Genomic DNA, 27,907 nt, shown 5'->3' on the forward strand with positions numbered 1-27,907 from the left:
AAATATTGGAACCACAGACAGCCCAGCACACCTCTATCAGAAGGCCACGTGGGCTCTGGCAGAAGTGTCCCTGGCCGGGAAAGGATAGACAAAATAAAATTCATTCATTTGTTTCAAATCCAGTCTTTGTGTGTTTTCTGAGAGGTTGTGCCATATCAACCTAAAATGATGAGGGATATATTCTTCAACCAGCCAGGTTTGGGGTAAGGGTAGGTAGAGTAGATGAAGTCTAATAAAAAGAGGAAAAGATAACTTGAAGGTTGCTTCTAGGGATGTCCTTCATAATCATGATGATTCATTTTTTAACTTTGTGTTTTTTGGTTTTTATATGTTGCATCATTAGGGTTTCATAAGAATCTTATGTCATTGAATCTCCTGATTCTAAGACAGTTGCTTAGATAACTTGATATCCAGTTGTTAGCTATCAAGGTGGTTAACCAGCTCTTCTGACTATGTTGGCAGTGCTTTTTTTTTTTTTTCTTGACACTAGCTAGTTCTAAAACTCTTGAGGACATTGGTCATCTCAGGTAAGAGTCCTTGAGATGTTATACAACAGTGGTTCCCTGGGACAAGTCCAACTGTAGCTGTGTGGAATGCTAAGGACACTATCAAAAAGGAGAATCTCACATTGAGCTCCAGGAACTTCTGAAATTAACTCCAGTTATACCTTCCTATACTCAGACGGAAAGATCTTCGGGTAAATTGTTGATATTAAAATCTCACCTCACTTTTTCATTTAAAATTAATGTTTTAATAAATATTTTTTTTGTTCATGAATCCTGAGTATTCATGAAAAAATCTACTCACACTTCCTCTACATATGCTTTTGGCTAAACTTATGTTTATTTTCTGATTTACATCTTTTCATTACACCTTCACTAATATGAGGTTCTAAAATTTAATAAGGGCCTAATTTAAAATCTTCAGGAAAGCTGTAGATAACAGCTGTTTATTCAGTGGAACCACAAGAAGCAAATGGAAACTATGAAGTATATTATTTTTTTTCCCCCAAGCACTAGTTTGTCATCGTCCTTTTTTTTTTTTCTTTTGAGAAATGCAAATCGCTTTACTAAATTACTTTTCTGTCTCTTAAAATAACACGAGAAAAATGTGGATGGGAGATACTATCACTCAATGTATTTCAAATTGGGAGTCAGAAGGTTTTCATCATTTAGAAAAATGTAGATGTTTTGTTTCAATAATGTATATTCATAGGACTTGTAATGTGACTCAGACAAGTTAAAAAAAAAAAGCCCTCCAATTTCAAAGGATTTTAACCCTTTCTATGTGTTTTATTTATATTGGAAATGAGACAAAGAGCTTAAAGAACATAGCCCTGTGACAAAAGTAGGCCTCCACACCTGACTTCAGTCTGGTGTTCTTATTCTGCCATGTCTCTGCCTCACACATGGTTTGATGGATAGACAGATGTACTCAAATGCATATAAAATCCATTGAAACAGTAAAGCAAAAAATGCATGAGATTTCATTGGAAAGCAAATCTGGCTCCTTCATAGGACTGTGTTTTTCTCCCAATGACAGTGCAGTCTCATGGGGTATCCTGTCATCTCTTTCACCTTTGAATCTTAAATGACATATTAAAGTAATTAGTGATCCATCAAAGGTGCTCATTAAATTGTAATCATATATTTTGTTACTGAAGACAGCATTGATTTCTTATCTTCCAGGTTCACATCACTGAAACTTAAAATTTTATGAGGAAGTTTAGAAAGAGGATATCTACACCCTTCCAAGCTTCAACAGCACTGAGAATAAGAATGCTTGTTGATATAATCAATCGGACTAACTCATTTTGGTCAAGGAAGTTCATATTCATATTTAAAGTTCATATTCTATATTCATAGAGTAATCTAGGGCCTTCAGAAATGATTGGGAATAATACAATCACTCTAATTGTTTATAGAGAAGAAGAAATTAATTTGGCAATTGATCAAAGAATCTTAACCGTACAGAAAATCTCCCAAGTAAAACTGAAGACTTGGTATTTTTAAATGCTAGAAATGAGATTTTTTTAAAAAAATAGATAAGAACCAAATTTGCTTCTCATTATACTAGTTTGTAGATACTTGAGACATAGTAAGGATATGGTTCTTTTATTAATGGGATAGATAAAGAAACACACAATCAAGGAAAAGATATGACTACTTATATTTTTCTTCCAGAAGTCAGCCCATACCTATTCCAATAGACTTTGATCACACAAAACTGCTTTGTTCTTTCTGAAAAGAAAACAAAACCAATCAAACAGGAAAGCTTCTTGGAGCTATAGTTCTTTTCTGCAGCATGGAGTGAAGGCCCTGGGAACTCTCCTTTTGGCACTCTCTGTTCAGGCCCTGGGTTGGCTTGCTGGCTCTCAATTGCTCAGGCCACAGTCACCTTCTTAGGTTCTTTTTAGTTTATACATTTTCCTATCGTCATATACTAATGTGCTGAGAGGACAAACAATGAATGGCAATTGTTATCACTGGTCTCATACCAAAAGTAGCTTCCCCTTTAAAATTCTGTATCAAAGTACGTGCTTCTAACATAATTTACCACTGATTAACCAAAGACAGCAGGGCACATGATTTGCCTAACTATTTCAAATTGTGCTCCTGTGAATGACTGAGATAATAGTGATTCACCTGGCATATTGGTAGAACCTAAGCAAAGAACCCAATGTTTCAAAATCAGTGTTCATTTGTCAAGCGTTGTTCTCTTTTGTCTTACCATGTTGCTTCTGGTGAACCAAAATGAGAATACAGATTACATTTAAAATAAAACCTGAGTTTCCTCACCATCTCTAAATGAATGTACATAGTACATAGAGTTTGAGATCAGAGAGATTTTTTTTTTTTTTTGTCCCTGGAAAAAAACATCACAGCCTACTAGAGCAAAAATAAAACAAAAAAAAACAAATAAAAGCTCAGCCAATACACCTATGAGCTTTAAAGAAACAACTGTTTATGATATGTAGCAAGATAGATGAAAAGAGAAAAATATTAAAATAGTAAAATGTAGAGAAGAGCAGCAAAAGAAAAAATAAAATAAGTGCTCATCCAGAAAATACTCTAACCCAGCATTGTTTATTGGCAATGAAAGACAAGCTGTTGGTAGTATAATTGCACCATTCTATCTAAGCCCAATTTGCTCTTATTCTCTTGTCATTTCAACTTTTTCCTCCATGCTCTCTAGCCACTTTGCTTCATGTGCCCAAAGAGTGAACAGGTGGTTGCTTCCTGTATGGAGCCAGTTGTTCTCCTAGCCCCAAAGGACCAACCAGGGTACTTTTGTGATGTGTATAGGATCATGCTGTGTTTGTCAACAGAAAGAGCTCACAGTCCTTCTGTAGAAGTGTGTCAAAAGCATTATTGAAACAATTTACCTCTGGAAGTCACCAGCTGATGTTTTAAGCAGAAAAAAAAAAAAAAAAAAAGAGCACTTTCTGCTAGGATACCATTCTACCATTCTTAGGTTTCAAATGGAAAAAAAGAACACTAGAATGATTACAGCATGCCAATTAGTTGTGGCTAATTCGTTTCTTCTTCTTCTTCTTTTTTTGTTTCCCCCCTCTCTCCCGAAGAGAAACAATTAAAATCAAGCAGAGTTATGCATTTCTAATTGATTGCATACAGGTGCAGCGGCACATGCCTATAATTTCAGTGTCTCTAAAAGCAGGAAGATAGCAAGTTCTAGACCAGCCTGAGCAATTTACTGAGATCCTGCCTCAAAATAAAATTTAAAATGTAGCTACAAAAAAAAAAAAAATGATCGTAGAGTCACACCATTACTGATGTTACCAATATCAACAGCAGACTTAACACAGAGAAAATATAAATCAAAAATGTAATTCTGAGAGCAGAAAATAGGCAATTTATATTTATTACATTTTATTCTAAACAACTCCCTTGATGAAGGGTGCTAACTATTACAAAGCTGGGTTAATGGATGATTTTTGTACTAGATATAATATTATTCAAAGAAATATAATATATATAATATTGTTCCAAAAGACACAAAATCAGAAAGCTGATCTTCCTCTGTGAAGACAATTCTAAAAATGTGAGCTACTTAAAGATATTGAGTTATAAAATATTCATTTTTGAAATCCAGTAGCTAATATAGTATGTTGTAGATATTTAGTAATACTTGTTGAGTATATTAATGTATGAATCCCAAGTAACTGTTAGTGGTAATTTCATTTTCAATGGGAAAATAAGAATTACCTACAATATGAGCAAATATTTTCTCCTTGTTCACAAAATAACCTTCACTGAAACATGCATTGGAGCAAAATTAATTTAGAAAAACAGAATTTAACTTATTTAGAATTAGGTTTCAAATAAACTTAATTCTTAAATCTGCTACTGAAAGTAATTTGAAATCTTTTTATTTTCATGCTTTTTTGGAAAGGTATTATTTTAGTGTTTAAATATTCGATATTCATAAAAAATTTTCATCTCTTCCCTAATACAATAAGTGTTTTCTCTGCTGTGTAAATACCACACAGTCTTAAATGCAAGGAAGAATTGACAGGAGTTCTGGTATGGTTCTGCTATTTCCCTGAGTCCCTGGAGTTTGAATGTTGTTAGCTTTTCTTTGGCTCAGGGTAGCAATCCCTTACCCCTAAAACAATTCAGGAAAAGAAAAAAAAAAAACACAAACACTTAAAAGTGACCAATCACACTGCTGCCCATGTATCACTTGCTTCCTGATATAAAGCATTCATTTCAGTCCCTACCTAGTGTGTTCTTACAGTGTCCCCTGCATCAGCAGTACTGAGGAACTTACTAGAATTGCAAAGTCTTGAGCTTCATTCCACAACTACTGAATTAAACACTCTGAACCTGAGGCCCTGAAACCTGTTTCAACAAGACCTCTTGGTAATTACATTGTGTGCTCAATTTTGAGAACTACCGGTCTATGATATTTAAGAGATAAGGATGCAGTTTGGAGCATTAGAAGGCTCCTCTATGTAAGTCAGAGAAAAGGCCCTTAGGATTTTAGATCAAAACTCCACCTCACTGAATATTGACTATATTCCTTCATGAATAATGAATCTTATTTTGAGAATCATATTTTGGCCTTCTGTAGACCATAGGCTACCAAGTTTCTCTGTAACTTGAGTATGCATTATGAATTCTGCATTGTTCCACCCCCAAAGCCATATGGTTGGGCCAGTACAACATCATCCCCTTGTCAAATGGAATTATGTATATTATTTGGACTCAAGAAGGATTTTAAAACACAAATTAAATTACATGAGGAAGCAGTTCAAATGCTCAAGTTCCCCAGTACTGTTTCATGGCCCTCTCCCTCCCAGTTGGCTCCTTTGACACTGAGTATTTCCCTATAACCAAGTGAGGATAAAAACTCCATCTTATTATGTTGGTGGAACCACGTAATAAATAAGTAACATCAAGGAGAGAACTGCTGCAATATTATAATGCCAGGCTCAGATTTTCCTGAAGAAAATCATGAAGGAAAATTCTCCCAGTGATCCAAACTCCATGTGCATTGTTTCCTAGAAGGAGAGATGACCAAATGTGGAAGATTATATTGATTCTCAAGCGGATGAATTGACTTTATGGGGAAGAATTTGAAGGAACATAACTGGTATCAAGGAGATATGGGAGAGAGACACATGGTGGACCTCTCTGAGTATAGAATATAAGGATATTTGTTTCCTATGTGAAGAATGCCCAACAAGTGCTAGTGTTGGCATTGAGATAGGCTAATAATGAGCTTTGGACCACCTATTCTGTTGATATCAGCCATTTTCTTTCCCAGCCACTCATGTCATATTCTGTGCCCTGGTCTAAGGTAGCACAACAGAGAGCTAAGGTGGCTGAGGTAGCAGAAAAGAAGGTTATGTGTAGTCAGATGTCTGTAGTTGAAGCAATATAGACTTCCACTCACAAAGGCTCATCTGGATACAGCCACTGCCAATATGGCACCATTTCCTGGGTGTATTTGCTGGTTGGTTACATTGGACCACTTCCATCATGAAAGGGGTAGTACTATGTTCATAGTGGAATAAGCTATTCTACCACGTATAGGTATTAATTTGCCTTCCCAGATTATAGTGCTTCTGTCCAAACGACCCTCCACGAACTTCTAAAACATCTCATCAAACATGATGGCATTATATAAACTATTGCTTCCAAACACAGAGCACATTTCATAGTAAAAGAAGTGTGACAAGTTCATGCTTGTGAATTCTCTTGTGAATTCTCTGAAATAATTGCGTGCTGATTTTATAGACCTTCGTAAATTTTTGAAAATCATATCAGCTACAAAATGAGACCATGAATATCATCATCACTCAAAAAAATTTTTAAAACAAAACTTTACATATAACATTTTTAAAAATTATTTGTGCTCTTTGAAGTAAAAAAAAATGACTTCTTTTGTAAATTCATTCATAAATATTATTGGCTTATTGTTTGATAAACACTACATTAAAACACTTTGTACAAGCTCTATTCTCTTCATTGCATTGTGCTTTATGTGGGACTTAAGATTCTGAGAGTTTAAGAAACTGTCAAATGAACTGGGGATTTAGCTCTTTAATAGCCTGCTTGCCTAGCAAGCACAAAGCCCTGGATTTGATTCCTGCACTTCCAAAAGAAAAGAAAAACAGTAAAAATTGTCACAGATAGTGAATGGTAGCACCAGATTTTGCCTGAACCGTGTATCATCAGAGCTATGGTTTGTAACCTGCATATATTTTCTAAACATACTATAGAACTTCATCACCTTATTAGGCACTTGTCATCCTCAAAGAGATCAGTCTCACAGTGTCACCCCATTCTTTCTTCATTTTTAATCATGATTTTTAAATGTCACAAAAACTGTGAAATTTTATGGAAATTGGTAAATCTGAAAAATCACTCATACCTAAATTTTACAAAAAGGATCTTTAAATCCAAGCTGGAGACGATTACATATTTTTTATGCTCAAAAGATATGTCATTACAGTTTAACATTTGGAACGCTAATGTATAGTGTTCAAAAAACAATATAAATAATATCAGATGAATGGGTCATGAGAGAAGATATTTTAATTTGGGAGTAAAATGTTTGAGACATAGTAGATTTCCCCTGATTACCTGAGTAATGATGGTTGCAGAAGAATGGTGGGTGAAAACCTGTCTGTAACAGTTTTGAGAAGGAATAAAATGTGAAGATTTGGAAATGTGGAATATTAACAAGTACACTGAGGAGTTTGATGTTGCAGAAAACTGACATTTCAGGTTAAAGGTAGAAAGACGAGTAAATTATGTATTTTATTTTTTTTTAATTTTAAGGCATAACTATGTATTGTGATGGGACTAAAGTAGAACAAGATGAATTAGTAATGATTGGAAAACTAATATAAAATTTCAGGAGCAAGGTGCTCAGGTTACTGAAGGAACGTGGAATCCACTAACAAGCAAAGAATTTTTAGCTAAGATGGGAGCATACACATTTCACTCATGCTACCTGAATGGAGATAGTAAACATGGAGGTAGTTTGGCAGATTTCTTGATTAATAGATAAGGATTGTCCTTTTCATTATTTTGAATGTTGAAGTAAAGTCAAGCAGGATAACTAGATGTGACAATAAGGGGGAAGATGTATTGAAAGTTGGGGAGAATGAAGATATAAATAGTCAAATCAGGCAAATGATTACTGACAAGTAAATTAGGACAGGTTTTTGGACTATGAATTACAGGTGCCCTTATCAATTTGTTGCTTTCCTGTAGACAAATTCTGCCACTTGGGTAAACTGATATAAATCTGATGGATCCCTGTTAAGCTTGTTCTGAGTAAGTTGCATAGAGATAAAGTCAAGGATTAGAGGCACCACAAGATAAATGATTGATGGTTTATAAATCCTCAATAATCTCTGGAGTAACATAATTAAAGTAAATGAATTATAAAGATATGGGGTAATAAAACTGAGATTCTGGAAATGATAGTAGTAGACAATAATAGAACATAGGGAATGCCCATGGGAATGGGAGACTGTAGACAAATGGAGAAATAGCTAAAAGGAAAGTGGTGAAGAGCTGGAAAGTAGGATGTGGAATTAGTCTTCCATACAAACGCTGAAGTGTTGGAACTACTGAACAAGTGTAGGGACATGTGGTTAGTTCCATGCTAAGTTCTGTAGTCAATGAGCAAGAGTGACCCAGGTGTTCCACAGACGATATTATCAAATATGCAGATGAAAAATAGAATCTGAAGATGTGCAAAGCAAAGGAGCAGTAATTTATGAGGAAAGGAAGAGATTAAGCTGTGTGCAAAGAAAAGCAAGGTAAGCACATGTCCACCCCAATGTCTAGTGGTTCCTGAGCTATAAAAGAGACAACCATCATTTGAGAAGACTAGAGATGAGACATTGTTTCCAACGGATTTCTAGGTTTGAATAGGAGTGAGATAGTAAAGGAACTTGAGGTACCAGAGAAGATTTTGATGATGTCAAAATATAAGTCATAGTTTATAGGATAGTTTAATAGTTTAATAGGGTAGAAGATTAGGACATGGTTGAAGGATGATAGTCATCTGGGTTAAACAGCGCAAAGTTGTAATTTGGAGCTGGGCACCATTTAGTATTAAGCATCAGTGACTTTTCAGTTTCAGGAACTTTCAGAAACATTCCTCTAAAGAAACAAATGTATCCGTTTGCTCTAGTTTCCCAGTTGTCAGAAATTTATCTTATAGAACATTAATTTCATAGCATTTCTGGGTTCCTTTGTCACTTCAATTGAAAATTTCCAGGAAGAAGAAAAATGATGAGAGATCTGGGATGCAGGTATATACCGAGGGGGCAGAGGCTTGTGCTACGTGCATCATTACAAGTGGCTGAAACCAGAAGATATTGCCAAAGGAGATGGAGAAATCAAGAGAGTCAGAAGCACTTTTTAAGACGTGTTTGGTATTTAAATATGCATGTATCCACACATACATGACCTCACATATAAGAAACTAATTTTTCTTTTTTCTTGAAAAATGCTTCTTGTTACTGTTAGAACAATTTTTAATACTAATATGTTAGGCTATCTATATACATAACTAAAGTGAATTTGATTTAATGACATCTGCACATCTTTTATATATTTCTTCCAGTTCATTAATTATGTGTTATTTGATGAAAAATTCATTTTTTTGTAGTTTTCTAAGCCTGCAGTATTGAAATTGCTTAGAGTCATGCAGTGAAAATGTTTGGGATTAGCTGACCAACATCTGAGGAGGCAGATTGAGAATTGATCTGCCATCATCTTGGCATATGACATTGGAAAATGAAATGGAATCATTGCTGAATATTCCCTAAGAGGAAGAGGAGGAGGAGCTGCAGGAGGAGAAAACATGAAATACTCTACAATTGGTGCTAATCTCACTAATATGCTGTCCTCTATGTTTTCACCTCCTAACAATTTAGCCTAGGATTCTTGCTTTGTAAGTGACACCTCAAAAACACAATTTCTTCATTGATCTCATTTTAGAAAATAATTTCATATTCTCATCCAGATGTCACCACTTGCTCCATTGAATCCTGAAATTATATACTGAAACACACAAATGTAGAATAATTTTGAAATTCTGGCATGGCTTTGTAATAGCATAACAATTCTTGCATTGTGTTATCACATTCATTTTAAGGGAACAGTGTCCATTTGATCAATTGGCTTCTTCTCAAAACTATTGATTTTCCTTCAATGAAAGCAATATGTAGAAAATACTAAATTAACCTTTCTAAAATCTAAATGGTAATATTATATTTCAAAAGTGTATTACTTTTATATTTACTATCTATTTCTGAGTAATCTAATAGATGACTTTTGGTATCATTTTCTCATATTTAATCATTTTTATATGCACAATAGCAATCAAAAGTTAAAAACCAAATTGAGGTCCATTAGCTATTAATAGTTGTATTAGAGTTAGTTTCTTCCTTAAAAACTCAAAATGACAACATGTTAAAGCAACGGATGTTCTAAGTACCAGTCTAACTAAACTAAGTTTTAAACGTAATAAGGATGTACAGTGTCCAGATGGCATTTACATGAATTTTGCTGATCTCTCCTCTCTACCTAACTATGGAGGTAGGAACAATGAAAATGCAGCCAAAACATTTTCCAGGAGATTTCATTTATGCCCAGGAAGGACTCTGAATGAGAAAAATAATATTAAAAAAGCTCAAGTTCAAGTTTATGTAATAGTCCCTTTAGGAAAAGTCAAACAGGATGATCAAGTCCAAAAATCCAGGTGCAGTATCTGAAAACAAGGTACAGAGACATAAGTTTTGAAAATGAGGGATATGTAAGACAAGGATCTGAACCAGGAAGAATTAATTAAAAATAAGCACAATAAGCATTAATGATGTTAGTCTGGAGAACACAGTACTGGCAGACTGGATGAAATAAGTTTAAACAAGTAGTACTAGTTACAGAATAAACAAGGTGAATTTAAGACCTTCTCTTCCAGAGTTCACTATCTGTAGGGAAAATGCTATGGTTTGAATCTTCACTGTCTTCCAAAGTTCTGTTAAAACTTTGGTCCCCAGGGTGAGACTCTTGGAAGATGCTTTTCTCCTTTTGCTTCCTGGCCATGAGGTGAGCAATCTTGCCATGACAGGCTGTTTTATCACAGGCCTAAAGCAACAGGGTCAATGGATCATAGTCTGAAACCTTCCAAATTCTGAGCCAAAATAAAGTTTTTATTTTTATAAGTTAATTATGTCAAGTAATGTGTTATAGTAACTCAAAGCTAAAATACCGCAAGCAAACAAAAATAATCTAAAATGCTATCATACAGGAATATAGAGTTTTGGTTCATGAAAAATTTGTCAAAGGTGGCAGGGTTTATGTTTGGGTTTTGTGCAATAGGAAGCCTGTTCCTGTCTTTTCATATATAATTATATATTTTTTAATTAGGGTAAAATTCACATGGCATATAATTGGCCATTTTAAAGGATATAATTTAATGGTACTTAGTAAATTCATATTATCCTAATTACCACCTCAGCTTTTTGAAAGTTATTTTCTTACATTTTTTTTTTGTGTAGTAAGAGCAGTGAAAATCTATCATCAGCAAAGTTTTAGTCACTAAAGTAATCCCATATAACTGCAAGCTTTACCATCTTCCATTATTTCCCTTTTCTCATACCTGACAATCACCATTCTACTCTCTATTTCTATATATTTGACTTTTTAATATCTTGCATATAAATTAAATCATATAATATGTGTCCTTTTGTGTCCATTTCATTTAGTATAATGTCTTTCAGATTTATTACAACTGTTGCAATTGTCAAAATACCCTTATTTTTTTATGGATCACTAATATTCCATTATCTATACATAGTACATTTTTTATTCATTCATTCATTCATTCATTCATCAAAGGACACTTTTCCTATCTTGGCTAGTGTAAATAATACTGCAATGTATGTAGAAGCAGATATCCCTCTACATGTTATTGATTTTGCTTCCTTTAGATATGTACGTACCAGAGGACATATGATAATGCTATTTTAAAATTTTGGAGATGCCTCCATATTGTTTGATCACAATATCTCTAGCAATTTCCATTCCCAGTCGCAGTGCAGAAGGGCTTTTTTCTCTATACCCTTGCTGACATTGTTATCTCTTGTCACTGTAAAAACAGTCATCCGAACAATTACAAGGTGTATTTCATTGTAGTTTTGATGCACATTTTTGTGTTGATATGTGATTTTAGTACCTTTCCAAGTACCTGTTAACCATAGTATATCTTCTTTGTGAAAATTTCCATTCAGGTCTTTTTCTCAGGTTTTAATTGGATTATTTTTTTGCTTTCGAGTTGTGAGAATTCCTTATGTAAACATGAATATTAACCTCTTGTTAGATACAAGCTTTGCATTTATTTTATCTCAATCTTCCTATTCCTTTTCTTGGTAGTTTCTTTGCTGTACAAAATACTCTAAGTTTACTCTCCCATGTTTATGAATTGGAAGAATTAATATATTTAAAATGTTCCATACTACCGCAATTCTAATGGCATTTTCACAGAAATAGAAATAGATATTCTCTATTTCACATGAAATCACAAAAGACCCAATGAGCCAAAGCAGCCTAAAAAATAAAAGAGCAAAGGCATCATACTTCCTGAATACAAATTATATTAAAAACTTATAATATTCAAAACAATATGGTACTGGCATGAAAATAGACATATAGATCAAGACATAAACTCAAGCATATATGGTCAAATAATTTATGACAATGAGACTAAAAAATCATAATGAGGAAGGGATGGTTTATTCAACAACTGGTGTTGGAAAACTCGGATGAAAAGAAAGAAAAATGCACCCTTATCTTATAACACACAGAGAAATCTGCTCTACCTGAAATATAGAGATAATGTGAGACTTAAACAGTATAATTTATAGAAGTAATCCCAGGAGGAAGCTACTCAACATTGATTTTAATAACGATTTTTTGGACGTTATGCCAGCTCCTTATGCAACAAAAGCAAAAATAGAAAAGTAGAAAAACATAAAAACAAGAAGTCTTTTAATGAAGGAAAGAAAGACACTTTGAAAGATAGCCATAGAGGGACAATAGCAGGAAGGAAAGATGACATTTAAGGGTGAAACAAAGGCCCAGCTAGATGTGATGAAGAAAGAATAATGATCTGAAATTGGGTGGGAAGGCGGAAAGAGTAGATAGTTATAGCTTATGAACAATTGGAATTTCAAGAAGAAAGGAGTGGTCAAGCCTAACATTGCATTTTGCATAGAAATGGAAGATGTTGATAAAGAGTCGTCAGTCCCTACCATGGGCCTCTCTGACCAAACAGGGGCCTCTGTGGGTACGGCGGGGTGGACCCAGCACTCTAGCTGCTACATACGGTTCCTCCTCTGTGGGGATGCTGGAGGACGTGTTGGACGTGTTAAAGAATGGCATCTGTACCCAGTTAGAGGGGCAGGAAGGGACATTCAAAATGGTCCCCTGACTGCAGCTCATGCTTTATAATCCTGTGGATAGTGTGCACCATCACTAGGAATATTCCAACTGAATGCTAGGTAGTCTCTAGGGCTGAGTGGATATGAAAAGCCACATGAGCTCAGTCCACACTCTCAGGGAACCACTGTATTCTTCCATCGTTTTGGTTACTATACTTGAGGGTTCCTCTAACTCTGTTCTACAGCTTTGTTATAGTCACCACCATTCAACTTGAAGATGTTCATGAAAAGACTTTTTGAGAAATTTCTGTTCTTTTCCTCTGTGGCCAGAGGTATCTGACGGTGTCCTACATATTTTCTTGTGAATCTTCTTCACAATCAGATACAGATGCATGGATGGAGTTTCAGTCCGAAGAAGCTGCCAATGGTCTTCATTTAGGCAAAGTTATGCAACTTTCTCTTGACTGAATTACCAAGCTAAAGGCAGCCTAAGTTAATGTGCTCAAAAATGAAAGCGATAGTAAGAGCTTCTGGGAAGTCCACTTCTGTTAATGAATGGAGAACTATCAGAGGGATTTTTCTTTTAAGTATAGCCAGTCTTTGCTCAATGGTAGAAGAAAATCTTTGAAATACACAGAATGCAACTACAGAAATGTTCTCATTAGGTGATCAGAGTTTTGAAACATTTATGGGGACCCTATATATTATTTCATAATAGTAAATCCTGGGGTCCAAATGAGAAACTATAGTGTATTTTGTCAATCTTGCATACAAACAGAAAATAAGCAAAGAACCCAAACACAAGTTGGCACCTTGGATTCTAGGCCCAGGGAATGCATTGCTATTTGCACTCTGACTGGGAGCTGCACCTGCCTTCCCTACAGAAAGCTGATTTGGTCTGAACCAGTAATCAAGGAAGATGGACAGTGGGTCACTGTCAGAACAGATTAAGAAAGGTGTCTAGAATATGAAGTCATTGCTGGGCTCAAGGCTGAGCTTGGTCACATTTAATCATTGCTTCATTTTAATCATGATGAACAACACCATCAGCAAAACTAGGAACGGAGACTTTTTACCAGGGAAGTCAACGATTCTATAAAACCACAAACATACCTGAAATGACCGGGAATTTGAACAATAATTATGTTCATGAATGCGCCCATAGAAGCTGCACCCAATGAATAATTGCAGTCACATACACAGAAAGACAGACCAGAGAATGACCCATGAAAGTACAACAGACATGCCTCAAATGTCCCTGAAGCCCAGAAACACAGGGAGAACATAAAATCCACCCATCACAATATTAAGTACTTAAATGACACTAATTTTGCTCTGGCCATAAGAAAATGCTCAGGAATTTTGAGATCTCCTCTAGCCAAGCAGAGAGGGCAGCAAGTGCACATCAAGGGCGGGTAGTCCAGCTGTGACGGCTGCTGACAACCTGGTCATGCAAGCTGCTTTTGCTCATGGGACTGATTTCTGTTCAAGTGCAGAACAAGCCTAGCTTTTAATGTGAGCAAATATGAGCAGGAATACACCATGGTGAGGCAGAGGTATTTTTAAAGAAGTCAAAGAAGTCTGAGAGAGATGGTTAAATGCATTTGGAGATATTACTAAAATAATAAAATATTAACTACATTTTGTGATTCCCACAAGACAGTGTTTTTCAGATGGTAACAGCTACCCTCAAATGAATGTCCCTTACCACTGACCTTTTCTTTTCTTTATGTACAGCATGTACAGTTGTTCTCTCTTATCTGTGGGGAATATGTTGCAAAACACTTAGTGGATGCCTAAAACTGTGGGTAGTACTAAATCCTGTATATGCTATTTTTCCTACACATACATACCTATGGTAAAGTTGAATTTATGAATTAGGTATAGTAAGAGATTAAAAAAACTAATGATAAAAAAAATTATGACAATGCTCTGTAATAAATTCAACAGCATCACTACCTTTGTGCTTTGTGCCCATTAGTAAATGAAATAGGGTTACTTAGACACAAGCACTGTGATATGCAAAAATCAACCAATTAACCAAGACTCCTAAGTTGCTAAAGGGCAGATAGTGTTTAACATGTGGATACCCTGGACAGAGAATGAGTCATGCATGGCCCAGGTAGAACCCCAAAAGGGATAGTTCAAGATTTCATCATGCTATTCAGAACAGCATGCAATTTATAACTTAAGCTTTGTTAATTTCTTGAAATATCAATTTATTATTTTTGAACCACAGTTGACTACAGGCAACTAAAACTATGGAAAGTAAAACATGAAACATGAAAACACAGAGAAGGGGCAACTACCACACTCTTTATTGGGGTTCATTCAGAATTTACAATATATGAGCCTATAAGTCTATGTACAATAGGCTTTGTATGGAAATAAGGTGCAAGCAAATGAGTCAATGTCTTATGCTGAGAAATTTCTCAGTAATTATAGAGCAATAACTTTGCCACTAATGTCTAGCACAACGTAAGTTTTTGCCCTCTTTTACCTATTGGGATCTCTATTAAATTTCATTTCTATCATTTGCTCTCTATGTTCTTCACTTAATTTTTCCACCTGGGCTCCCATATGACCTGAGCCAAATAAAGAGCAGGGGTCAAAGAAATAATATTGTGCATTTAGTGTGGTTGGTTTGGAGAATTGAAGAATGGACTCAGACATAAGGAACTTGGCAGGCAGGACAGTTCTAGATTATTCCCACTTCAATAAAAATATTTTTGAGTGTTTGTTTTTGCCCTCATTTATCTGTGGATATCTCTATGAAATTTCATTTGAAGAAAATGCCTAACTATAAAAAAAAGTTCTAGGTATGAACAATCATTTGGAAACTTTGGATATGATCTAACATATATGCCAGAAATGATTCTTTCTGTTTCCTAGGAAACCGTATCAGAAATTATTCAATTAACTTGATTTAAAAAAAAACAATGTTTAAGAATGAAAAAAAAAGTATATCTGAGATTTAGTTAATTAGGGATCAAATATAAATTGAAAAAAGAAGAATCAAACCATTAGCTTTCTATCTCAGTCTGGATTCTGCTGTAAGGTACAGTAGTGCTTCTGTGCTTCACAGAATACTCAGTAAGCAGAATGACCCTGAGGCCTGATTGAGTGTAACTCCAAGTGCCTCTGGACTTTGCCATGGACCTTGGGGCCCTACCCTAGGAGCGCCTTTAAATGGCATTCTGTAAGGATGCACCTAGTACTAAGTTCTGTGGTTTTCAATAACACAGAGACGCATACTCAAGGATTCTTGCTACTTTTACATTACATTGTAATGTCATTGACTACACCAATATGTACATAAGTAATACTGTTTTTAGTATTAGCTTTCCTTGAAATATAACAGACAATGAGCTTTCTGATTCTCACCAAAGTCCCACTGTAAGTCATTGCACTGCCAGGATAGAAGAACTCAAAAATACTGTGACAATATATTAGCAACATACTCCAGCTTTGGAAGTCACGTTCTGCCTTTCTTAACAAATAGCATGTGATTCCTTCCGAAAGCGACACTTATCCCTGGCACAATGTCAGGGACTACATGGGTCTTCTATCTGCTTCAACTTTGCTGACTCACACGACCTTTCTGAAGATATATTTGGTTCATTTTTCTAATATCAAACTTATTCACCCATTGTTCTTAACAAACAAAGGAGAATGTGACAGTTCCCTGGTCTCTGTGCTGAGAAGCATTTTAGGGAATATTTTTGCCAAGCCCTCTCTTGCACTGACATGTCTCCCTTTCTACAGAACTCCACAGTTTGCAGCATCTTATTCTAGCTTCTACCTTAATGAGGAGTCTCTGACCCTGTCCCTAAAAAAAGCAGGCTTTTAAGAAAGTAATTAATATTTCTCATTCCTCTGACAAAGCTTCTTAAAGAAACAGTATGCGTTCAAATTAATTCTTAAAATGCACATTGTGGAAAATTCACTCACATATAGCCTAAGCATGAATAAATGTTAGGTTATGTTCTGAGTGTTGCAATCCTTTTCATACCAGAATATTGAAAGAGAAAAATCATCATTTTCCCAAAACAGATAGAGGCTTCAGAATTTTTAATAGCAAAGAAAATAATTTTTTTGTAGAAATGTAAAAAATGTGTTAATTTTTTCAACAAAATTCACACAATATGGCTTTATTGTAAAGTAATGATCTTACTTGAATATAGGTAGAGCAATATTTTCCTTTGTTGTGGTCACTTCTTTGGCAATCTCAACATTCTGGAGAGCAGTCTAGAGGCAGAAATGATAAAAGAAAAAGAGGAAATTCTATGAGCATACCAAATAGAAGAAATGAAATCTATATACTGAAATGTATTCAGTTCACTCATGAGGCAGACATGCATGCTGTATATACTTACTAATATCATGCTGAATTTTCCCACATCTCTTTGTCAATTTCTAGGAATAGCTTAAATCCTTATGAATCATCAAGAGCAGAAATAAGATATTTTCCAAAAAGCCAATGTCATAGATTAATTTCTGTGGAGCACACGGTAGGAAATTGGCTTTAAGGGAAATACAAGGGGATATTTGGTAATTGGCCCCAAATTTCATTTGCTAGTAGTTGGCATTTGGATCTAAACTGCGAAAACCAAGGTCTTTAGAATAAGACCTCGATTTTAAATTAGCAATAATATTTAAGAGCCTTCAATGTGTGGAATAGCCTACCGATTTGAAGCCAAGATGTGATGACTTTTTTATGAGACTTAGCTATTAACTCGGTTCTATGTTGGGAGAAGGGATTGACCCTTTCAGAGGTAATGAAGTCTAAGGCCTGAGCTGCAGATTACTCATTCCAAAGGCTAGGAGGATGTTTCAGCCTTTGTCACTTAATTTTTAATGATCCCATTTATGTTACTTGTCCTTTCGTGAACTTAATCGTAGTGTTGAAAAAACTCTAATACTTTCATAAAATGTTAGCCAGATGACGTATCTGTCTTTACTATTAAAGTGGTATGTGGGGCTGCATGCATAGGAGACATTTTGCAACTTAATTGAAAATATACAACATGTTCAGGAGATGATTCTGAGCTTAAATCAGATTCAGATTCAATCAGATATCTATACATTTTTAAAAATGTCCCCAGAAAAATATGAAGCATAGCCAAGTTGAGAACCCTAAATTAGAAGGAGCAGCACATTCTCAGGTATGATAGAAATGATTCTGGCCTAACTTCTGAGGATCCTACCCCTTGGCATAGTCCTTGATTCTGGACTGAGTTTATGTCACCATGATGAGCTTCCCTTCTGTGATAAGATTCCATCACATGACAAAGGTGAGGGGAATTTGTAGCTGTAATATCCCAAATTTGGATTTTTTTTTTCAGTACTAGAGATTGAACTCAGGGGAACTCAACCACTGAGGCATATCCCAAGCCTTATTTTGTATTTAATTTTGAGATGGGGAGGTCTCACTGAGTTGCTTAGCACCTCACTGTTGCTGAGGCTGGCTTTGAACTCATGATCCTCCTGTTTTAGCCTCCCAAGCTTTTGGGATTACAGGTGTGTGCCATAGCCCCTCGGCCCAAATCCAGAATTTTCAGTTTATCAATTTGAAGAAAATGATCCTGGGTGGCCTGACCTGATCAGATGGGATCTCTCACAAAGGGTCAGAGAAACAGATTGGGACAGATTCTCTTTCTAGCCAGGAAGAAGTAAGCAGCTGGTGTTGGGACAAGGCTACATGCCTATGTTTTCTACAACGTAGCAGTTAGGAGCTCAGAGCAAAGCTGGACTGGCACATCACAAGAAAGGGGAGACTTTAGTCTTTCAAATACAGATAACAAGATTCTGCTGACAACTTAAATAAGCTCAGAAAAAGACCTTGGGATCACACCATGAGTGTGATTCAGTATATTCTTTATTTAAAAGTTAAAAAAAATTTAGATTTATATTTTAAAATATTAATTTCACTGCAGTTATTACTGTCACAACTTCAAATATAAGTTTTTTGTCCTTTTCTATTGTTATTTTTCCATGAACTAATATCCTTAGCCTCCTTCTTTTTTCTACCTTTTTTTCCCCTATATACTCATGGATTTTATTTCTAAATAACCAATATACATCAAACCTCAATGATGAAATAAATAAATAAATAAAGCCTGCCCATGCATCCCGCACCAAGGTTGAGATGTGAAAGTTGTTCCCTAAAGAACAGAATGTTACCCTGAGGCCAGTTGACACATGGTTTCTATGGCTACACAGGGAAATAGATTTTAAAACTGGGTTATAAGATGGCCAAAGTGAGCATTCTCACAAGTGCAGTTAGAAATAGGACCAAGTGTGAAAAGCCAAGAAATCTCAGTGCCTGGATGTCTGGGCTTATGACTTCTGTTCACATACTTCCTACCCTCAATTCCTCAGCTATCCACTCGTTTTCACTTTTATTCATTTATTTTTTTATTTCTTTATTGATTTATTTATATATGACAGCAGAATGCATTACAAATCTTATTACACATAGAGAACACAATGTTTCATATCTCTGGTTGAATACAAAGTATATTCACACCAATTCGTGTCTTCATACTTGTACTTTGGATAATGATGTCCATCACATTCCCCATCATTTCTAACCCCATGCCCCTCCCTTACCCTCTGCACCCCTCTCTCCTATCTAGAATTGGTCTATCGCTCCCATGCTCCTCCTCCCTATCCCACTATGAATCAGCCTCCTATATCAGAGAAAATATTTGGTATTTGTTTTTTGGGGGGATTGGTTAACTTCTCTTAGCATTATCTTCTCCAACTCCATCCATTTACCTGTAAATGCCATGATTTTATTCTCTTTTATTGCTGAGTAATCTTAAAAAAATATGGAATGCTTCATGAATTTGCATGTCATCCTTGTACAAGGGCCATGCTCATCTCCTCTGCATGGTTCCAGTTCTAGTATATGTGCTGCCAAAGCAACAAGCGAGCACTCATTTTCGCTTTTAAACAAGTAACGGGAGCTGTGCAAAGGTTTGAATGTACCTCTGACTAAAACAAGGAAACCCAATATACTTACACACCAGAAGCACAGACAGAACAAAGAAATGTTCATCATAGCTAATGAAATGATTTTTTTTAAAAAAGTAAAGAATGTAGATATATTAATTTATAGAAGATAGAAGAAAGGAGAAATCCGAAGTTTCTATCTAATTAGAATACATGAAGCAAAAAGAGTCCCAGAACTCCCCACCATATCCTTCCTCATGTCTGAGCTCCCTGAGAGTCATCTGTCTTTATTTATGCTTTTCTAGGCCTATTATTATTATTAACTATTATTATTATTATTATTATTATTATTTTATCTTTTTTTATATACTGGGGATTGAACCCCCCTGGGTGCTCTACCACTGAGCTACATCACCAGCTTTTGTTATCTTGTTTTATTTTTTATTGTTTTGGTACTGAGGATTGAATCCAGGGGAGTTTAGCCAATGAGCCACATCCCCAGCCTTATTTATTTATTTGTTTGTTTATTTATTTATTTAATTTTGTGACAGGGTCTCATTAAGTTGCTTTGGGTCTCACTAAGTTGTTGACACTGGCTATGAATTTGTGATCCTCCTGCCAAAGCTTCCTGAAACACTGGGTTACAGACATGTACCACTACACCCTGCCCCTGTTGTTTTTAAATATAAGAGACTTGCTAACTTGCCAAGACTGCCTGTCCACGTCTTTATACGTTTTTTCTGTATATGATATTCAGGATTTTAAGTTGTACTTAAGTGGGAGAAGGAGGTAGAATGATTCCTACTACAGTTTGCTCAGTACCAAAACTTGATTTCCATGTTTGACCTAAATATTTAACTAGAAAAGGTGAACATACAATTTAAGAGCATATGTTTGACTTTTTAAATACATTGCTAATTTCAGTTATTCAAGGAGTGTTTTTCAATAGAAATATATCAATATTAACTGTGTGACTTGTAAATTTTTGGAAAATAAACTTATTTTTTTTTATTCACTGAAAAATTAAAATACAAATATCACTAAGAAAAACAAATTCAGCCATAATGGCAAACAGAAAAATTAATAGAAGAAAATAAAATTAATAAAATTTAAAGTATTTTGGAATGCTTATCATGTGTGTGAAAATTTAAGAGTCACTCTTTCTGTTGTATTATTTTTTTTTTTTAGTTATACATAGACACAATACCTTTGTTTTGTTTACTTACTTTTATGTGGTGCTGAGGATTGAACCCAGCACCTGACACATGCAAGGCAAGCGCTCTACCATTGAGCCACAACCCTATCCCCTGGTGTATTATTTAATGAGGTAAGTCTTTATCAAAATACTAATTGTGTTTTAAAATAGTGTTTTATAATAGGCTTTATAAAATAAAACCATCCCTCTTCCACCAAAAGGTAAATTCTTATATATTTTTTAACCTAATCATTCTTACATTATGGACAATAAGAATTTCACAGATTTGGCTCTTTTTAAATAGAAAGTCATAATTTGAAAACCATTATCAGTTTCAACATTACAAAAACAATAAGAGGACTGGGGTTGTGGCTCAGAGGTAGAGTGCTTACCTAGCATGCATGGGCATTGGGTTTGATCTTCAGCACCACATAAAAATAAAATAAAGGTATTGTGTCTACCAACTACCAAAAAAACAAACCTTTAAAAAACAACAAGAAGAGACGATCACATATACAATCACAATAATTACAATTCTTTCTTCCCTAAACTCACTTCAGCACCCTGTTGTAGTTACACACACACACACACACACACACACACACACACACACACATACACACATGCATACAGTTTGTGTCCTACAATTATTAGTCTTTTTGTTACAAGATGAAGTGTCTTGTAACTGTTGACAACCTCAAATTAACTTTCTCATCAATGAGTATAAGCATGTATAGCAGAGTGTTATTACATACATGGTTCAGGATTTGTGAGCAAGAGGAAGTTTGTGTACTAAAAGACATTTCAAACTGAGGATGATTTGCAAATATTACGTTTTTTAAAACATTTTCTTCAAGAATGTAACAATTATTTTATGTTATTTATAAAAAAGTAATGAGCTGTTCAGTGATATTTTATTGACTTTCTTACACTTCAGAAGGTATTTTTGTAAGACTATTGTGTCATGGCAATGAACTGATTTGTCAGAATCAACTTAGAATGACATACAGACAGGGAGAAATCACATCTTTCATGTGATTATAATCTAAAGAGAGTATAAGGACAGTCACAAACGTCATTCCTTCACTGTATCCAGATCCCATTGCAATGGTATATCTTAAGAACATGGTCCAGCTGCACATCACTTACATCTGTGCTGGGTTTGGTCAGTACTTTGCAGTAACAGGGAAAATATGACAATCATACAATTGGGGTTCAAGAAGCTTTGCAAGTATCCATGACCTCTTAGAGCTTATCCCGTGGTCATTTGAGAACTCTGTAACAAGTTACTCTGACAAAAGACCACCAGTTGACCCATAGGCATTTGAGACCCCAGTTAAGACCACCTAAGATGCTTTCCAGACCCATAGTCAATCACTGAGGCATGTCTGAATGAAGACAAGAATTTCTCACTGATTCACAGGCACAAGCAATAATAAAGAGATGGAAACTCAGGGTGGCCTTGTTATGCAGTGAACATTAAGTGATGCTTGGTGTAGCAGCAGTGAAGAACTAAAATAATTATGTATGCAATTACGTAATTAAAAGACAAGTTCATGAATCTCATACTTACTTAAATCACTTATATTAAAATTCTTAAGCAACGATTATATATTTGTATATCCCTTTATTACATTCAGAAAACATCATTTGCAGACTTCTGCAGAGGATCAGTTTATGAAGGTTTGGATATCCTTCTGCCTTGGACTTCCATCAGTGTCATGACAAAGTAAACTTGTACACAGTTAGTGCAAAAACAAAAAACCCTGGTCAATGGCCTTCCCTGCAGCCATATATACAAATCCATTTCCTATTCCCTAGAATTAATGCAGCAATCTGGAAAAGAGTTTGGTAGTTCATCAAAGTGTAAAATGAGTGTTTAAGAGGCATAAAGTGTTTCACATGTGAACAATGCTGCACAAGACGAGCCTGTATCACTCTTCAAAGTAAAATGTTAAACAGACATTGAGTCCCCAAAATGCTGCATTTTGTAATACCATTTTTATAAGATTAAAATGCAAACATAAGAATAATATGGATATAATAAATACCATGTTATTGACATAAATCCTTTTCAAAAATCTAGAGGATGGGTTTACAATTTTGAACTACATAGGGGATACTTTTTCTTGATTCTTTCCTCTACATACAACTAAATAATTTAAAAAATAATCATAACATGACTCTAGAAGATAAATAACACATGGTTAAATTCCCAGGAACCTAAGATTTTAGGAATAACCTTGCAGTGAATCCCTTGATTTTTTTTTTTTATTCCAAAGTATCCCAACTGGATCCCCAACAGCTCTGTAACACATTATTCCCAACAAGTGAAAGATAAAACAATAACAGCAAATGAACAAATAGATCAAACTAAAAACTGTTCCCCTTGCCCAGGGCATCAAAAAAGTGTTAGTGCAGCCAAGACCTCATAAACAGACACCCTATTCTACGTGTATGACAGCAGTTGGTTTCCTGCTCTTCATACAGATCAACAATGTCCTGGTCTCTGGCACTGATATTGATGTGGTCCTGAACCAGTCCCTGCTAAGTGATATCTCCATTCATAAAAACAATAGAATCAGTGAAGCCTGACCAATGGCCCATTTCCCAGTTGCAGTGGTCTGATCTACCCCTATCATCAGAGGTGTCCCTGCCTGACACTTGGAACAGTAGTATTCTGGTCTGCAGCATCAGAATCACCAGGGTCTAGCCAAATCTATGGAGCAGCAGTAACATAATCTGCTGTTACAGCAGCTTTAATAGGGTATCTACTCAGTAATAAGGACAGCAGCAAGTCCTGTCTGCTGCAAGGGCACAGTGGGTTGGAGACAAACCGACCGGCTATTGCTTTAGGTGCAGCACGCCCATGCAGGAAACTGAGGCAGTGGTATACCCAATTTACTACAGTGCTAGGGACCATGACCACCCTATCCTGAAACTCCCAACCAAAAGCCACCAGTAGCCCAGACAGCATGCCTAGGGCTCTGATGTGCTCAGAAGGGAGTCCAGTTGAGCAAGGAAAATCAAGAAAAACAGAATAAACTTTCAGGGCCCTAGAAATTAAATTATCATTGACTCCACAAGTCACATATGTGGGCCAGGTCTTACATACTAAAGATGAAGTGGGATTGCACAATGAAAAAGAAGATATAAGCAGTATCAACACTCTCAGAACATATAAAATGTCCATCATATAAATTAAAATAACTCATCATGTCAATCACCCTTGTAAAATGGAATTTGAATTAGCAAAGACAAGCAATTGATACCACACAGATTGATCAAATGGTAAAATACTGAAATGGATTTTTAAAGTCTCAGCATTTAAAAATTCTCTTGAAAAAAATTCAAAAATTGAAAATCTTAGCAAAATAAATAGAAGGTATAAAATAGAACTAACTGGAAATTATGCAATTAAAAATATAACTAAAACTGAAAAAGAAAATCAGATGAACATAATATTAGAGAGGAAATAGGAGAGAATATAATCAGTAAACTTTAAGACAGAGGACACAGAACTTAATCTGAACAACAAAAGTAAAATAAACTGACAGAAAACAAGTCATAGACTTATAGGACAATAACAAAATAGTCCAAATTGGGTACCATTGAAGTTCCATATGGGGAGGAAAGAGTATGAAACTGAAAAAGAAATAAAGAAATAATGATTGAAAACTTCCTATATTTGGATAATGTAGGATAAATCAAAAGAAATCTACATAAAAATTCAATAAAATTAAAATTTTCACAATGAAACACAGAAAAAAATTTCAAAAGGGCAAGTGAGAGGGAGCATTATCTCCAGAGAAATATACAATCGAATAACAGCAGATTTCTCCTCTGAAACCATGGAAGCCAGACAAGCACACATTTTCAATGACTGAAAGACAAAACGGAGTCACATGTCAAGTCTATATCTGCAGAAACTACCCTTCAGAGATGAAGGGGAAATAAAAATATTTTTAGGATAAGAAAACCTAAAGAAAAAAATAAGGAAAGAAAAGGAAAACTTTGATAACATTCCTAGTATTAAAGAAAGACTACAGCAGGTTCTGCAAACAGAAGTGAAATGCAAAGAGAAAAAATGTATATGTGTGTGTGTGTGTGTGTGTGTGTATGTGTATGTGTATGCATGTGTGTGTTTGTGTGTAAAAATAAACTTATACACCTATATATACATACACAAACAAGATTTTAATGCTTTACTCATGATAAATGGTGATATCAGTAGTTGCATTAAGATAAATATAAATGTTAGGGTTAGGGTTAGGTACAAGACTAATTACTGACATGCAAAAAAAAGCAACATACTCAAAGACTACAAATAAATCAAAATAGAATTCTCAAAAGTTAAGAAGGAAGGCAAGACTAAAATAAACACAGAAAAAAAGAAGAAAATAACAAAACAAAAAAATGTCAAACTTTAGTGCTAAGCTATCAAAAATCACTTTCAATGTAAATTATCACAAAACATCAATTCAGAGACAGGAGTTAGCAGAATGGACTTAAAATGCAACACAAATCAAGGGTAACTCAAATAAAATGATTAGGTAGGTTGAAATTAATACTCCTTTTTTTCTGGAATGGGGATTGAACCCAGGGGCACTTCACCATGGAGCTTCATCCCCAGGCTGTTTTACAATATATTATTTAGAGACAAGAACTCTCCGAGTTGCTTAGGGACTTGGTATATTGCTGAAGCTGGCTTTGAATTTGTGATCCTTCTAGCTCAGCCTTCTGAGATACTGAGATTACAAGGTGTGTGCCACAGTACCTGGTCCAGTTGAAATTAATACTGACAAAGATATAAAATGTAAATAATAAAAAGCAGGAGCAGCTGTATTATCAGTAAGTAAACTCCATAGCAAAAAAATATTACCGAGGAGAAAAAGAAACATTTGGATAGATTGGTGAAGAATATACAGCAATCCTAATGTGCACATGCTTCAAACAACAATGCTTTAAAATATATGAAGCAAATGTCAATAGACTTAATAGGAGAAATACACTAATTGACAATTTTAGCTCAGACCTAAGCACCTCACTCTCAACAATTAATACCACATAAAATTCAGCAAAGATATAGAAGACTGAATAACTCCTTCAATCAAAACTATCTAGTAGACTTTCAATTACACTTGCCTAAAATCAGAGTACACGTGTATTTCAAATATCCATGGAAGGAGCATGACGGTATCCCATATCTTGGACCATTACACGAATATTAATAAATTTAAAATAAATGAAATGATAGAGATGCTTTCCAACCATAGTAGAATTCAACATAATGAATAAGAGGGAAATCTTCAAAATACAGAAATTAAACAAAAGCCTTGATGTCAAGAAGAAGTTTCAAGGGAAAATTCAGAAAGACATTAAAACTGAGTGAAAAGGAAAACACAAATCAAAATGTATTGATGCATCCAAAAGAACCCTGAGACAGAAATTTCAGCAAATTTCATGCTTCTGTTACTAAAGGGTCATATAAAAATACTATGAAAATCTTACACATTTAACAAATTTTAATAAATGGACTTTTTAAAACCCTAAAACACCAAACTTAGCTAAGAATAAGTAGATAAACCAACTAGTTCAGCAACCATTAAATGCTTTGTTTACAATTTAAAATTGGAAATTAATTTCTAGCCCTATAATGTCTTGGCTACAAAATTTTTTCAAATGTTTTTTTTAAAAATTAACATAAATTTTATGTAACCACCTTGAAGAAATTGCAAGAATTCATTTTTTAACTTATCTTATAAATAAAGCTATTACCTTGATGCCCAAACCAGACAAAAACAACTCATGAACACATACAGAATACTAAAAAAACAATCATTCTTATGTATTTGAGGGGGGAAAAACATAAAAAAATAAATTAAGAAAATAAACGTAATAATCTATAAAAACAATCCCATGAGTCACTGGTCCCAGCATGACCAATCTGATATACAAATGTGAATCAATATTAAGTGAAATTAACCAAATTATATTGTTCTATTGTATGCATATACAAATATGTAGCAAGAAATTCCACTATCATGTATAGTTATGGTACACCAATAAAAATAAAGTAAAAGAAAAATAAACAATAGGAAGAAAACTAAATAAAAAAAATTCTACATTTTCTGTACTTTATTAAGGTAAAGAAGAAAAATTACATGTTCATATCCACAGATGCAGAAAATTATTTGACAAAATGTAATACCCATTTATGATAAAACCACTTAACAAGTAGGGATAGAGAGGAACTTAGAAAAAGCATCTTGAACCTGAAATAAAATAATTCAAAAAGTTCAATAGCAAATATATAGCTTACCTCATACAATATTGAAAGACAGAATACTTTCCCCATAATATCAAGAAGATAATAAACTCTAACTCTAATTTGACACAGTTGTTTTATGTTCTAGCCAGTGCAATAAGGGAAAGAGAAGGGGAAAAAAAAGATATGTAAAGATTGGAATGGAAGAAATAAAACTAAATAAAATTTATCAGGAAACATAATTTCCTACATAGGAAATATCAAATTTACTAAAAACTCTCCATACTAAAAACTAAATGTTGGGGCTGGAGTTGTCGCCCAGTGCTTGTCTGGCATGTGTAAGGTCCTGGGTTTGATCCTCAGCATATAAATAAATAAAATGAAAAAATCCATTGACAACTAAAAAACATTTTTAGAGACTTTTTGTTTTAGTTGTAGATGAGCACATTACCTTTATTTTATTTATTAATGTGGTGCTGAGAATCGAATCCAGTGTCCCATGCATGGGTGACAAGCATTCTACCACTGAGCCACAACCCTAACCCCTAAAAAA

General features: G+C 34.8%; 1 protein-coding gene and 1 non-coding gene across 10 annotated transcripts in view; both read right to left on the minus strand.

Moving 5' to 3' along the window:
• Positions 1–27,907, minus strand: part of Sntg1 (syntrophin gamma 1) — an 800,188-nt gene that overhangs the window by 541,723 nt on the left and 230,558 nt on the right. For all 9 annotated transcript variants that reach the window (XM_078017191.1, XM_078017195.1, XM_040294069.2 and 6 more), the window contains one exon: positions 17,109–17,182. The gene's annotated coding sequence lies outside the window, so the exon portion shown is untranslated. The remainder of the gene's footprint in view (positions 1–17,108; positions 17,183–27,907) is intronic.
• LOC120883770 (U6 spliceosomal RNA) lies at positions 19,762–19,864 on the minus strand. Its single transcript, XR_005725967.1, has one exon. It is a non-coding gene; the product is annotated as a U6 spliceosomal RNA (small nuclear RNA).

The sequence above is a fragment of the Ictidomys tridecemlineatus genome, chromosome 7, assembly GCF_052094955.1.
Source record: "Ictidomys tridecemlineatus isolate mIctTri1 chromosome 7, mIctTri1.hap1, whole genome shotgun sequence".
NCBI classification, from domain to species: domain Eukaryota; kingdom Metazoa; phylum Chordata; class Mammalia; order Rodentia; family Sciuridae; genus Ictidomys; species Ictidomys tridecemlineatus.